The sequence below is a fragment of the Schistocerca americana genome, chromosome 8 (assembly GCF_021461395.2).
Source record: "Schistocerca americana isolate TAMUIC-IGC-003095 chromosome 8, iqSchAmer2.1, whole genome shotgun sequence".
Classification (NCBI taxonomy): Eukaryota; Metazoa; Arthropoda; class Insecta; order Orthoptera; family Acrididae; genus Schistocerca; species Schistocerca americana.
Window position 1 is genome coordinate 65,820,467 of NC_060126.1, and position 15,934 is coordinate 65,836,400.

At 46.0% G+C, this 15,934-nt stretch overlaps 1 protein-coding gene across 5 annotated transcripts in view; it reads left to right on the forward strand.

Moving 5' to 3' along the window:
- The window catches only part of LOC124545483 (ubiquitin carboxyl-terminal hydrolase 2-like), a 404,422-nt gene that overhangs the window by 80,293 nt on the left and 308,195 nt on the right, over positions 1 to 15,934 (forward strand). For 2 of the 5 annotated variants that reach the window (XM_047124421.1, XM_047124424.1), the window contains one exon: positions 12,362 to 12,488. The exons of the other annotated variants lie outside the window; for them this stretch is intronic. The gene's annotated coding sequence lies outside the window, so the exon portion shown is untranslated. The remainder of the gene's footprint in view (positions 1 to 12,361; positions 12,489 to 15,934) is intronic. 5 annotated transcript variants of the gene reach the window in all.

Consider the following 15,934-nt stretch of genomic DNA (forward strand, 5'->3'; position numbering starts at 1 on the left):
AAATCTAACATAGACTGTGTACGTAGTAAGGGTGCAGGTTTCGTTCCTGTAATTGATGGATCAAATCTACCCTTAAATGCTTTTTTGCTACAGCTGCAGCGTCGCTGTTAGAAGTGACAGGTTGGCGCTTGGAAATCGTTTGGCTCGAACGAGTGAGTCAGTTGCACCTGAGCCATCACGCGAGCGGGACGCATATGTAAGTGGGTAAAGCGATCGTGGTTAACCTCGAAGCACAGGATTAATTTCTTATCAAGGGAGTTTTTGTATAATAAAAAGGCCACCGTACTCTAAGGAATCGGCATGCAATCTCGTCCCTGTAATTGTAGTGAGAGTGCGATCTGAACAAGTAGGAACGTGATACTTGACATTAAAGTAAAGTATATCGTACAAAAATGTTCACTTATTGCAACCTCTGCATTATTATTAAATATATTGGCAGATGATGAGAACTGGGTAGGCACCAATCTGCGACTAGTTCCTGACGACGTTGCAGTATGCGGGAAACTGTCGTCGTCGATTATATGTGGGAGAATACAGGGTGACTTGGACACAATTTCTGTTTGGTGTGATGAATGACAGTTTGCTCTACATATGGAAAAATGTAAGTTAACGAGGATTTGTAGGAAAATCAATCCTGTAATGTTCAAATGCAGTATTAGTAGTATGCTCCTCGACACAGCCACGTCGATTAAAAATCTACACGTAACACTGGAAAGCAACATCAAGAGCAACGAGCACATAGGGTTCGTTGCAGGGAAGTTGAATGATCGACTTCTGTTTTTTTTTTTGGGAGAATTATATGAAAGTATAATTCATCTATAAATCAGACCGCATACAAAACACCGAGCGAGGTGGCGCAGTGGTTAGCCACTGGACTCGCATTCGGGAGGACGACGGTTCAATCCCACGTCCGGCCATCCTGATTTAGGTTTTCCGTGATTTCCCTAAATCGCTCCAGGCAAATACCGGGATGGTTCCTTTGAAAGGGCACGGCCGACTTCCTTCCCCATCCTTCCCTAATCCGATGAGACCGATGACCTCGCTGTCTGGTCTCCTTCTCCAAACAGCCCAGCCAGCCCAGCATACAAAACACTTCTGCGGTCCAGTTGTGAGTTCTGCTCGAGTGATTGGGATCCCCTCCTCTCCCCCCCCCCCCCCTCCTCGGGTCGGAGGAAAACACAGAAGCAATTCAGGGGCGTGGTCTAGATTTGCCACCAATAGGCTCACTCAGCGCTCGAATATTATGGCGGGGCTCCACAAGATCAAATGTTGGTTCGTAGAGGAAAGAAGACATTGTATTGTATGGAACTGGGGACCTAGAAACGATGGAGAGGCTTCGTCCACGCCATAGCCTCAGTGGTACACAACAGGCTACAGCAGTCGACTCACCCCACCGCCGCCCCACACCGAACCCTGTCGGTTGGGCCCCCAGTGGACCACCTCCCCATCCCCCCTCCCCCCCCCCCCCCGCCCCTTTGGAACGTCTCATACCAGACGAGTGTAACCCCAAATGATTGCGCTGTAGAGTAATTATGGTATACGCGTAGGTGGAGACAGTGTATGCGCAGCAATCGCCGACATAGTGTAACTGGGACGGGATAAGGGCAACCAGCCCACATTCGCCGAGGCAGATGGAAAACCGCCTTGTAAAACATTCGCAGACTGGCGGCACACAGGACCTCGACACTAATTCGCCGGGCGGATTCGTGCAGGGGACCGGCACGACTTCCCGCCCGGAAAGTAGTGCGTTCAAATGGTTCAAATGGTTCTGAGCACTATGGGACTCAACTGCTGAGGTCATTAGTCCCCTAGAACTTAGAACTAGTTAAACCTAACTAACCTAAGAACATCACAAACATCCATGCCCGAGGCAGGATTCGAACCTGCGACCGTAGCGGTCTTGCGGTTCCAGACTGCAGCGCCTTTAACCGCCCGGAAAGTAGTGCGTTTGATCGCACGGCTAACCAGGCGGGGAAAGAAGACATACTATTTGCCAAACACTATTAAGAAAATTAAGAGGACCAGTGTTTGATATGTATTGGAGATTGACGCCACTGCCTCCGACGTATGTCTGGGGTAAAGATTACGAAGACAAGATATCAGGAAGTGACCCTCGTACGGAAGCATGTACGCTGTCGGTTTTCCTCCGCTCCTTTTGTGAGTGATAAGGGAAGGGGAACTAGTTGTACAGCTTCGTACACAATGATAAGGAGTGTTGAGCTACAAAGTGCTGTGGTAGCTGTCGTTGTGGGAAAACTGGAAAGGAGCAGAAATTATCAGTGAACAAGTTAATGCAACAAACAGAAGATTTACTTGTATTTCTCCAAGCGAAACTGGACTGATTGCAAACAACAAAGAAACCGAGTCTGTGGCATACAATAGCAACTACGATGGAGTCGGAGCAGCGGCTAGGCAGCTTCTGTGTAGCTTCCCATAGAGAAGTGTCTCCAACTGCGAGTGGGTTGAGTCGCTGCCACTGGCCATCCTATGTCGCGGTGGCAGATAACAATCGCAGTACGGAGCCCCTAGAGCAGGGCTGGCCAGAAATTCTGCACGCGTGCGGTGCCCCTGCACATGTGCAACTTCCGGGTCATAGCGTGCACGCCGCAGCCGTCAGCGTTCATGTAGTGCATGTTTCTACGCACGGATGTCGCTTTATCCACTTGCTGGGATACTCTGTACCGGCGCATTCCAGTGCTCTTTCCACAGCTTGCAAGCCAACCATGGGAAGGTATTTCGCGTATTAAACATTTAAAATACTGTCACAGTCTACTCATTGAGACGTCTACTTTTATGTTAACAATTTAACCCAGTAAGACAAGTAATACAGTTAACAACCGTGGGTTTTTATTAAGGCAGCCTGACTGACGGCACGTAAATTTCTGTCTCGCTGACCTCTGAACAGAATGACAACCGCAGACCTCTCGATGATCGCCTGTTATTTCAATACCATTATTGCTACATCTTTCATCAGTTCAGTCTGAAATCTGGATAATAACCGACAATTAGATGAATGTTACGTTTTATCGACCTCAGCTGAGCGTACCCCTTCACACATTAAAAAAAAGAAAAAAACCCTAAAGGTAAGTATACATTGGAACAATCCGCTTAATGACCAACTTTCCTGATAATAATGTAACATGGAGCAGAATGAGGCAATAATGCACAGTTAGTAAACAATAATTTTTAATTATGAAAGGAATAAATCCAAACACGTTTATCACTGGTCATGAGAAATGATAATCGAGTTGATGTGTCTCACCCATTTTCTTAAGGACCTTTAATTTTGCTTGCCGTTCTTCACTGTTGAGTACACTACACTCGTCTTTGTGATATGTATTGTAGTGTCTTTCAATTGAAAACTTACGCTGGCTGCCTATTATTCGGCGGCATAGTAAACACTGTGAGTTTTCAGCAACGACTACAAAAAAGAATTGCAGTTCCGAGTCATTTTTAAACGACTGAGAACATGATCTCCCGTCCTTTGCTTTTTCACAGTACCTGCCATTTCTCAGTACTTCTCTGTTAAGGTTACGGTTACCAGGGGTAAACGAGACTGGGTATGTTGCGCTCTTGCTTGTACCATATAAACATGGAAGTGGAGCCGCCGCCGTTCATTTAGGACACATGTCTAATAACAGATGTCGCTGTCGCACATGTGCAGCACTTCCGCACGTCTGCACACTGTGCAGCGTTTGGCCGGCCCTGCCCTAGAGGCATGGCGCAGCGAGCCTGCTCCATTGGGTCCGACACGCACGATAACTTGCAATTCCGTTTCTATGACGCCTGTGAGGTGGTACGGATATGCGGTACCGAAGGAACGACTAGCAGCGGTACGAGGTACTCCCAGCCGTGCACTGTACGATGGCTCGTGGAAAGCGCACACATACGTAGAAGAGCAGCAGGAATGGTCACCGTTTTGACATGCATAAGAGGTACAGAGAGATGCTGAAAGAACTGAAGTGGCGGAAGCTGGAAGACATACGCGGGTTATTCTGTGAAAGCTTACTTACAAAGTTTCAAGAGGACTCTAGCAGTATACTAGTCGTATTCCTTCCTGCTTACCCTTTCCCTCAAGTACATCGCCCGTTTATAAACCCTCTGTATACTGCTTCGCCCTTCCTGCTTACCCTTCTTTGCTTAGGACAGGTTTTCTCTTGATATTCACACAGGTTGCTCTCTTTCTGCAAAAGTCTCTTTAATTGCCCTGTAGGCAGCATCTATCTTACCCTTAGTGATATATGACTCTGCATCTATACATTTTAGCCATGCCTGCCTAAGCATTTTGCACTTCCTGTCGATTTTCTTTTTGAGACTTTTGTATTCCTTTTCGCCTGCTTCGTTTACTGGATTTTTATATTTTCTCCTTTCATCCTTTCTCCTTTCATCAGTTAAATTCTGTTACCCCAGTATTTGTACTAGCACTCCTCTCTTTAGCCGGCCGAAGTGGCCGTGCGGTTCTGGCGCTGCAGTCTGGAACCGCGAGACCGCTACGGTCGCAGGTTCGAATCCTGCCTCGGGCATGGATGTGTGTGTTGTGCTTAGGTTAGTTAGGTTTAACTAGTTCTAAGTTCTAGGGGACTAATGACCTCAGAAGTTGAGTCCCATAGTGCTCAGAGGCATTTGAACCATTTTTTGAACTCCTCTCTTTACCTACTGGATCCTCCGCTGCCTTCACTATTTCCTCTCTCAAAGCTACCCATTCTTCAGGTGAATTTTTTTCCCCCATTCTTGTCAATCGTTCCCTAATGCTCTCTCTGAAAGTCTCTACAACCTCTGGTTCTTTCAGTTTATGCAGTCCCCATCTCCTTAAAATCCTATCTTTTTGCAGTTTCTTCAGTTTTAATCTAGTTCATTCTACGTTAGCTGTATTAAAACACACATTTCGTCTCTTGTCCATATGCTAGTCATGTTGTTCTGTCTGTGGTGTACATAAATAAAAGCTTCAGTTTCCATGAACATGTAATAAGACAAAAAGAATAGGCACACGTCCGGGTCAGTAGGGACATCAGCTGCCAACATTTCACCAAACCGGACAGACTTACTCCTGACAGAGCGCACTTATATTTACATAACATTAAGCATTACAGAAATTATATCCATTAATTTCATAAGAAAGTTCCATAACCTTTAGGAGAACGCGAAGGTGAAGGAAAAAAACAGATACAACAGGACTCGAACCCAACAACAACCCAATCTCTGCAGCGTAACCTGGTGCTTCTACACACTATGCTAGGCTGTAGCTTCTTTATAAGAGACCTTTGTTTTTCTGTTATTCGTCTATAGGCTTTAATGATAGATACGTTATTAATTTACACTTAATTATAACAAATCCTAACAAGAACTACACGTTTTTCATGAATTTTTGATGCGCCGTTGGCATAACACGACTTACTGTAATAATGCGAGTTATATCGCGATAATAACTAAACAAGAAAATTCTTTAACGGCGGGTATGAGGTTTCCCGTAGTTTTATTACTACAAATCGTGCAAGTAACGATTCGTTTTCGAGACATTCAGTCTACTAGAGCTTAGAAACAGCATATACTCATGGTGTGTAAGGTATGACATAAAACCCCCCGAATATGGGTTTCTGTTGAACAGGACAAGTACAATATGGCGTCTTGCTTTCTCCAGGGTGCAACCTTTCTACTTGTGACGTATGGAGGCTTCTTGCTTCCTACTGGTTTTACTATACGTCACACGTCGCCGAAATATCGCAGAATGTATTTTGTGTTTCACGCGACGAAGTGGCTGCTCAACGTGAAACAGGAGGAAGTAATGTCGCAAAACTCGTTGATCGGCGGTTATGTGACTCGTCCCGCGTGCCGATGGCTTAAGCGCCTCTGCCGTACGGAAGTGCGGATTTCGATCCCCGATACCACGGCGGTGCAGGTAGCTGTCTCAGCGTCGTGAGGACTGTTGAAGAGATTGTGACATTTTCATTGTCCGCTCCATATTGACGGTGCCGTTTTTGTGCAGGTAATACGAGCAATTATTTTTCTTGGACACAACACCATCACGGGCGGAGAGAGATCCACTGCAGTCGGTGAGAGAAGGTCCTTGACAGCTCCCAGATACCAGCTCACAAGTGAGATGCGAAGTGCAGAAGGCTGTCGCCACCTCTGGCTGGTTGCCCAACGCTGCGCCGGTGACGGAGCGTTGCCGTAAAAGGCAGAATCGTAATACGCGGTCGGTTGCGAGAGACGTCCACTCTAGCTGTCACGGATTTTCGCTGACTGGCTCAGTCGTTCGAGTATTGTCCACGAAAATCGAGTCGTAACACGAAAGGCTAACCGATTCCGCCTTTGAAAATTAGAAGGTTGTCGAACACAACACTGTGAAGTACAATATATTTCCATCATTTTGCAATATTCGCGCGTAGCTGAGTGTTGCGTAGCGTAATGTTCGATTCTGTCTAAAAACAACTATTTTCCTTCAGCTGAACTCTATCTTTACCATAGAATCGAAGTGTTGATTAACAAATATTGAATCAAGTTTTTAACGAAATATTTTAACGAAATATTTTTAATTACTGATCGCTCGGAAATGGATTAGAATTTTATACAAACATGCGCAATTTGTTTTATTTTCTATTTAATGTTTGATGTTTTGTACCAAATTTTAATTGAATTTGAATACTCTCGTTTTCACATGGCCGTGGTAGCCTGGTTGGTAGAGCATAAGCCTGTGACGCTGGATGTCTCGGGGCTCAGTGCCTCGGCCCAGTCCCTCCAAAGACAACCCCGGGTCCACTCGCCTGCTGCCAAGCTGAGAAGCGGCGAGCTTTCGCGGAGCGATGCACTAACCCCCCGTCCCCCCCTTTCTCCCTGCCATCTACTGCCGCGGCGAACAGTCCAGTCAATAAACAGGCCGGTCACTGGCTTGCGTCTCACGTTTTACTTCTTACTCGCATTTACTTGCTACTTGTAATAAAAAAAAAATAGAAATAGTACAGACAATCTGGTCACGGGGCGATCTGCAGATTCTAATATTTAAAGAAACATTTCAGAGCCAAGATCTTATTTAAATATTTATTTTGAATTGATGACCGGTTTCAACAGTACTTTACTGTCATCTTCGGACCGTCCGCGGCTCGTGGCATTGCGGTAGCGTTCTTGCTTCCCGCGCACGGGGTCCCGGGTTCGATTCCCGCTGGGGTCAGGGATTTTCTCTGCTTAGAGATGACTGGGTGTTGTGTGTCTTTCATTATCATTTCATCCTCATTCATTCGCAAGTCGCGTTAAAGAAATTGTGGAGTGGGCGGCCGAACCGCCCCGCGTGGGGTCTCCCGGCCACCAATGCCATACGCTCGTTATTTATCTTCGGATCTGCAGTACGCATTGCATTTTTAAACATATTTTCTGTGCCAGTAGTAAAGAAATACATAAGTATAATACATAACTAAATAACATTTTACATGCAGGTAACGTGCCTCTTCTTTTTCAAAATTATGCCACATATTTTGACTGTGTTGAAAATTCAAACGGTTTGGAAGTACAAGTTCTGCCAACAGCTAGATCACAACCAACTAGCATGTCATTAATAAAAATACTTCCAGAATGAGATTTGCACTCTGCAGCGGAGTGTGCGCTGATATGAAACTTTCTGGCAGATTAAAACTGTGTGCCGGCACACAGTTTTAATCTGCCAGAAAGTTTCAATAAAAATACTGTTTACAGTCATGTTTCCATGGAACTTTCGTGGCCACACACACATGCTCGTCTGGAACTCTACTGAGTTGGGCGCTGTGACAGGAAAGCTACCTCTTATCTCCTCTAGACGGCAGCGTGGTAAGAGATTTTACTGTTTGTATTTTCATTAGATAAATTATACAATTTGTATATTAGAAATTTGTATAGTTACGATCTACCTGCCGGTAGAGCTCGTGTTTCCAGACTCTCTAAGTTTTCAACTTTGTCATAATTATGAAAAAGATGAGAGGTGTTACTTGTGGCATCACCACTGGTCTTCCCTTCATGCCAAGAAGCTCCGGGTTATCAAACGTCTCCCAGCGGCTCGGACGACCTCCTCTCGGTCCTTTCGCCGCGATGAGGTCATTTTAACTAGGTTGCTTACTGGGCACTGTCTTTCTAGCCATCGCCATTGTTGAGTAATGCTCCCCCAGCACTTTCTGCAAACTGCCCTCAACTTTTGACGGTCCGCCATTTCCCGACGGAATGCCTTTTTTAAAACCGGTTACATTCTCGTTTCTGTTCACCGTCTGAGTTATCAGCCGTTTTAGCGAACGACGCGCGGGCTGTCGACCGCGTTTTACTTTTTATCCGTCGTAGCAATATGGGGAAGGCCATTTAATTTTTAGTTCTGGACCACCGTTTCATACACCTTTCTCCAAGTCCCTGTTTTTAGCTGTCTCCTCTTCCGTCGATCGGGATGGGCGTGTAGTTGTTCTCTCTTTGTCTTCGTGTTGTACAGTTTTGACATGGGCGCTTATGACTCTTGTTGATTTTGCGCCCTAGAACGAAGCAAAACAATTACTACTGGCATAGAAATCTGGTGTGTCAATGACGTATTCTAGATCTGAAGATGAAAGCAAAGTAGTCTGCTCTTCAAACTGGTCATCAATTCAAAATAAATATTGAAGTACCATCTTTGTTATGAAGAGTTTCTTCAAAACTACAAAGTTTTTTCGTTAAAACTATAATTTGGTATTTGCTAATAAATATTACTGTTCAGTGACAAATATAGAGTTTAAATTAAAATGTCACTACTACGCGAATCGAGTCGGTGATCATGCATTGACAAGACTGACATGCTTTGCACTTTTTTTAACTAAAATTTTTTATTGTACCTACATTCTATGATTTACTGTGTTGTACTAAATTTGCTGCAAAGCCTAAGCACCAAACATATCGTTCAAAATACTGCATAAAGCAAGGAATAATTGAAAAATAAACAAACAAGAGAAAGTGGGCAATAGCAGTGTACTTTTGTATCTACAAACATACGCCCCTTTTAACAACTCACATTTATTTTAAACATTTGTTGCAGAACATTTCTCCGCGGTACAGGTACCGACGACTCTGTTAAAATGGTAGAAATGTATTGTACTTACTAGCGCTCGAAAATCTTTTAATCTTGAAAGGCGCATTATTTCTTTTTTTGTCTAAAAAAATTGCATCGTACTACTTTAGGAAACTGATGGTCAAGCACTGACCTTTACATTCAGTAAGTATGAAAAAAAATCGAAGAGGGCCAGTCGGTAAAGTCGGCTTATTAAATCGCTACAGAACGATTGCCGGTGCTAGTTGAGGTAGCGATTCCTGTACTCTGCATCTGTTATGTAAGAGGGACTTTCAATAAGTAATGCAACACATTTTTTCTGAAAGCGGGCTGGTTTTAATCAGGATTCCAATACAGCATATTATTCCCCACTCTTTTGGCTTCAAAACCGTATTTCTCTACATAATTTCCGTTCAGTGCGACGACCTTATGTCACTTTGCAGAGATGATCAGTATGGCCACGTAGTACCGCCCTATTGGTCCACGTCTCATCAAAAACCTCCCCATCAAACACGTACTCCTTCCCGCGGAGCGCATCCTTAGTTGGGCCAAACAGGTGGGAGTCGGAAAGTGCGAGATCCGGGCTGTACGGTGCATGAGAAAGAACAGTCCAGTGAAGTTTTGTGAGCATCTCTCGGGTGCGCAGACTTGTGTCAAGCCTTGCGTTGACATGGGGAAGGAGAAGTTAGTTTGCATTTTTGTGGCCCTTCTGGCAGGTGGAATGAGAGTGTACGCACGTTCCGGTATTACAGCAGTCACACCTGTGTGCGGTAGGCTAGCACGCCGCAGGTCGGACAGGCTTGCGCGACCTTGTTGAATTGAGGCAGACGCCTTACACAACTGTGCACCGTGCTTTTGTTCACTGCCAGCTTTCCGTTGACATTGTGCAAGCAGCCGTGAATATTTGCGATGGCCGGGTTTTCCGTCAGAAGAAACTCAATTACAGCTCTCTGCTTGGAACACACGTCTATTATAGGCGCCATTTTGAAGGCTACGTATAGCGCGGCCACCTATTGGAACTTTACGAAACTATGAGGCTGAAGCGGGAATATTACACGATGTCCCCCAACAAGTTTCGCATATTTTCAATTGAAACTGACGAGATAAAATGTATTACATTACTTATGGAACGACCCTCGTGTTAATGGTTGCCAGATCCATGTGCTGACCACATGTCTCTCGAGTAGTGTACTTTGTGGCAGCTGTTCGGTATTTCGAGACGTGTTTGTTATTTCTCGTTACTGTCCTTGAACCGTGCTGATGACAAATAGTTCGAACAGAAAAGACTCTGCCAGCATTTTCTCAGGAACTACGCGGCTGACAATCGTTTAATTTTTTAAACGATGTCATGTTGGCTTTTAGCTGTAACTTTTTTATGTTAATGTTACGATTTGAAAATTTGTTCCATTTTCGAGCATAAAATTTGATATTATATCATGTCAGAACATGGTTTGAAAATGATGTTCTGGAAGGACTGTGCTGCTCTTCTACATGTCATCTCGTTGTCCCTGTAGAGCTGTACCGTGGGAAGCTAGGAGAGGATGTTGTTTGGTGGCCGGTATCCTCTTTCCATAACACAAACTGCACGCGTATATTAACTGGGTTCTTTATTCATAAGAATACAAAGTTACTTAACTAAAAATGGTCGTTGTGGTACAAGTTGTCTGTAGTATTCCACGTTAGCCTGACTGCTGGTGAAGTAGACAGTCCCACTGTGTCCGCTGTTATGGTCGCTATGTGCTGCCTGCCTCAGAGCTAGCGGCGGAGCTATCTGCACCTGCGACTCGCAGTCGGTGGCTCCTGCGTGACAGACTGGAATTCTCTCGCCGTAGCAGACTGCGACAGACTGGCCCTCCGGTCCGCGGCGGCCATCTAAATACTGCTGGCCGAGAGGGCGTTGGCGGCACGTTTCCTGCGAGTCTGTCGTTGGCCCCTATCGATCTTCTCACGCAGGTGACATGATGTACGCTGAGAAAAACGGCAACAGAAAAAACACAGAAAATATGCCGCAAATGGCGAGAATAGTTCTTAAAAACATGCCATAACCTACAGTAAAAATAAGTATCCGTAGAAAACTGTATTTCAAAAAACGAACAGTAAAAATGTAATAAATGTGTTACTGTGTCTCTATAACTATGCTATTTTCTGCATGTTTTACATTTTAAAAAACGCACTGATAATGATAATATTTTTCGCCGAAACTAGTTTGGGAAATAAATAATTAAACAAAAAACAAGGTGTTTTGCATCAAGGCGGACTCAATTTCTGATACTGTTGTCTTTCCCACAACCTCTTTGCCACCTGGTGTGCTGGCGCCAGCTTACGCCAGCACACTCTTGATGATAGTCTAACAATTGGTTGTTTTTTGTATTTGACAACATAAGCAGATCTGTTGTTATCGTGCATGTTGAAGTCAGTCAGCGTAGGGCAGACTTTTGCCTGCATGTCATTAATAACAACAACCGATGGCTGTGTTGCCACCCAGAGTAACAGACTCTTACAAGAAGATGGTTGGTTGGTTGTTTCGGGGAAGGAGACCAGACAGCGAGGTCATCGGTCTCATCGGATTAGGGAAGGACGGGGAAGGAAGTCGGCCGTGCCCTTAGAAAGGAAACATCCCGACATTTGCCTGGAGCGATTTAGGGAAATCACGGAAAACCTAAATCAGGATGGCCGGACGCGGGATTGAACCGTCGTCCTCCCGAATGCGAGTCCAGTGTCTAACCACTGCGCCACCTCGCTCGGTTACAAGAAGATTTTTTTAACTTATTCCTATGACATAATATAACATAAAGTCTTACGTGTGAGCTCATACAAATGCCGAAGTTGGAATAGCGAAGTGAAAGAGTACAGCTAAGATAAAAGCCAAGATGATGACATCAAAAAAATTGTGGAAGCTGTGGACCCACATTGCAAGAAAATTGATTTTCCCATACATCGCCAGCACGAGCGGCTCGCGATGTGGAAGGTTCACCTCGCATCATTGCTGGTGGACTGTGTTCTACGGTTAGTAATCTCCGAAAAGAATATCCCAAGCAAGCACAACCAGCTGGGGTCTTCACGGTCCAAACGATTCCGAAATAGGTTCAGGCGAGCCTTATTTTCCTGACTTCTGCTTCTCGAGGCCATCAGTCGTTTACCTACGCCGAAAAGTATTGTGCTTGTGCTGCGTTTGCTCAGTGTTATTTCTCTCTGTGTCAGCAACCGACGGAAGCGAGTGTGAATAGGGAATCCGGCGGCCTGTGGCGGCGGCCTGCTGGCCCGTGCGTGGCTGAGCAGCGGCCGCCAGACAGCGGGTAGCCCAGCCCATCGTCGCACTCTTACCGCTTGTTTCAGAGCTCCATAACGTGCGGCGACTTCCCGTTTCAAGCGGAAACGGCGTTACATTCCCGCGCCCCGAAGCGAGATGACGACGCCGCTTCGCTAACCCGAAAAGAGTGCACCGGGGCCGCAGCAGACCGAGGTACCACCAGCATGCCCGTAGACTGACTGTGTAGCATGTGCTAGCCTCGCCTCTCTCTCTCTCTCTCTCTCTCTCTCTCTCTGTGTCTTGCTACAGCTGCCTCCCGCCTTAACTGCAGCCTTCCTTGTCGCCGGGTGCTCTCCTCCTACAAAACACCTCTACCCATTACCGAATAGAAATTGTTCCGATTATTAGGTTGGTGCATTTTTGTTTTGCATGCCGGTATTCCGGTTGCTATGGGTTTATTTATCGATTGCCATTTTTTATTTGTAGTTCACTGTTGCTATTTGAGTTTAAAAAATGGTTCAAATGGCTCTGAGCACTATGGGACTTAACATCTATGGTCATCAGTCCCCTAGAACTTAGAACTACTTAAACCTAACTAACCTAAGGACAGCACACAACACCCAGTCATCACGAGGCAGAGAAAATCCCTGACCCCGCCGGGAATCGAACCCGTGAACCCGGGCGTGGGAAGCGAGAACGCTACCGCACGACCACGAGCTGCGGACTATTTGAGTTTACATGGCGTCATTTTGCCGTTTGGAGATAGTGAGTGGAGCTGTAGACGATAGAAAATAGAGTACCACGTGGAGAAATCCGAACTGTTCCGACATATTCTTCTTTTCAGTTCAGTAGAGGGGTGGCAGCGGCGGAGGCGCCCAGAAACATTTGGATGGGGTTAAGGCCATTCAACAGAGCACGGCAAGGAATTCGTTGTACTCAAGAACTGGCAAATGTGATGAACTGTGATCATTCCACCATCGTGCGACATTTGCACGCAGTGGGGATAGTTCAGAAATAGGGAGTGTGGGTACCGCCTGCTATAAGCTAGAATCACAAAAATCAGTTTTGGCCATGATAAGTGGATCTCTGCTTTCTCATCATCAATTGGCTAGTGAACAATACCGACCATTCCTATCCTGTAACGTTACTAGTGACGAGAAATGGTGTCTTTATACTATCATAAGAAAAAGAAAGGAATGGTTTAGTCCAAACAAAGCAGCAACTCCCCGTGCAAACACCTGCGCGCATTCACAAAAGATACTGTCATGCATCTGGTGAGACAGCGACGGTGTGGTTTACTGCGAATTGCTTCCACGAGGCCACTGCTGACATTTAGTGTCAACAACTGAGATGCCTTGCAGACGACATCCGAGAACAACGACCAAGGAAAGTGCGTGAACTGATGCTACTCCACGAAAACGGCTCTCTGCATTCTGCTAGACTGGCAAAACAGCACTAAATAGGAGTTGGGCTGGGAAGTCATTATGCACTCACCTTATTCACCCGATATTGCGCCATCAGATCTTCACCTTTTCCGCCCTCCGGGAACTTCCTTTTCGGATGAAAATCCGCTCCTAAAATGGCTCGACGAGTTCTTTGCCTCAGGACCACCTGATTTCCACAGTCACGGAATCGAAAAGTTACCCCAGCGTGGGCAGACTGCCAGCGTGGGCAGACTGTTGCAGTAGTGAAGGAGAATATATTATTGATCTCTAAAGTCTTATGTGTATCTGCTGTGTTTATTAAACTTAGGGGAAAACGCTACGAACTCACCCACCAACTCAGTTAATGCACTGATGAGCCAAAACATTACCGCTGCCTTCTTAGTAGCGAGCTGGTCCACCTTTCGAATGCTGTACTGCAGCCATTCTGCGTGCCGTGCATTCGACAAGTCGTCGGTTCGTTTCGGGAGGTACGTGGCACTACTGCAGGTCACGCAATTCCTGTAAATTTTGAGCCGGTTCGACGCGGACCTGGCACTCCATAACACCTCAGATGTGTCTGTCGGGATCACATCAGGGGAATTTGGTGGCCAAAGCATTTCACTATCATCCTCCTCAAACCACTGTAGTATGACTATAGCTTTATGGCAGGGGCAGTTATGCTGCTGGAAGATTCCATTGCCATCGGGGAAGTCATCAAGACAGAGGTGGTCCGCAATAATGCTCATGTAGTGCGCAGATATCATGGTGCCGTCGATTACTACCACAAGTGCCCAGGTGAATGGCCCCCGTAGCACAATGTTGCCACTGCCAGCCTGCGTCTTTGGCGCGGTGCGTGTCACAAGCAGCCCTTCGCCTCCAAGACACCATATACGGACACGATCATCGACCTCGTGTAACAGGAAATGTCGCTCATCCAACCAGGCGATACATTTTGATTGATCCACGGGCCAGTTCAAAATGGTTCAAATGGCTCTGAGCACTATGGGACTTAACTTCTGAGGTCATCAGTCCCCTAGAACTTAGAGCTACTTAAACCTAACTAACCGAAGGACATCACACACATCCATGCCCGAGGCAGGATTGGAACCTGCGATCGTAGAGGTCGCGCATTTCCGGACTGTAGCGCCTAGAACCACTCGGCCACTTCGGCTGGCCACGGGCCAGTCTTAATGAGCCTGTACCCACTGCGACCGCAACGACGGAGACGTTGGGTAAACATGGAAAAACGCAGGCGTTGTTTGCTACGAAACCATATGCTCAGCAGAATGCTGTAAGTAGTGTGCTCCGAAACACTTCATCCTGCACCAGCGCCATGTCCTGTCGTCACATTTTCGACAGATAGCTCCCTGTCCTGATCTACAGACCGGGCAAGCGTGCGACCTCCATGATCTCACAAGAGGCGTGGACTTCCAGCAGTCAGCCGCTTCGCCGTCCTTCAAACACTTGCCGGAGATGATCACGACAGTAGCACGCCAACAACCAACGAGGTTCTTTGTACAGGGTCTGAGACGGTAGAAAATATAAACTTCACACATTCAAGTAGAAGGACATGGAGCCTTCTGCGTAAGCTTGGCAGAGCCTCCAATAAACCCGGTCAGAAGCCTGTAGTTTCAGGTAACCAAATCGCTAATCATATAGTTGAAACGTCGAGATCATCCCGTGACAAACAGCGTACTTTCAAAACAACACAAGGACTTACATCTCTAAAAGCTCAGTGCCCAAACGAATCCAATTTCCCATCACCATTTACATTGACTGAATTGGATGGGACCTTGAAACAAACTAAACATGGTAAAGCAGCTGATCTGTATAACACACATTCGCATTTTTGTATAATGATAGAAGGGAATGCCACGAACAAGATATTAAAAAAAACCTGACTGGTGAGCGATAGGCGGCCGCGGTGGTCTAGCGGTTCTAGGCGCTCAGTCCGGAACCGCGCGACTGCTACGGTCGCAGGTTCGAATCCTGCCTCGGGTATGGATGTGTGTGATGTCCTTAGGTTAGTTAGGTTTAAGTAGTTCTAAGTTCTAGGGGACTGATGACCACAGAAGTTAAGTCCCATAGTGCTCAGAGCCATTTGAACCATTTTTGGTGAGCGATATGCGTGGAATTAAGGTGCGTTTGAGGGTGACTTTTGTTCTTGAATAACTGGAAAACTACTGTCTCCCGCCAAAACTCTTCCCAGTACAAAATTTAACAACAGGTACTCTT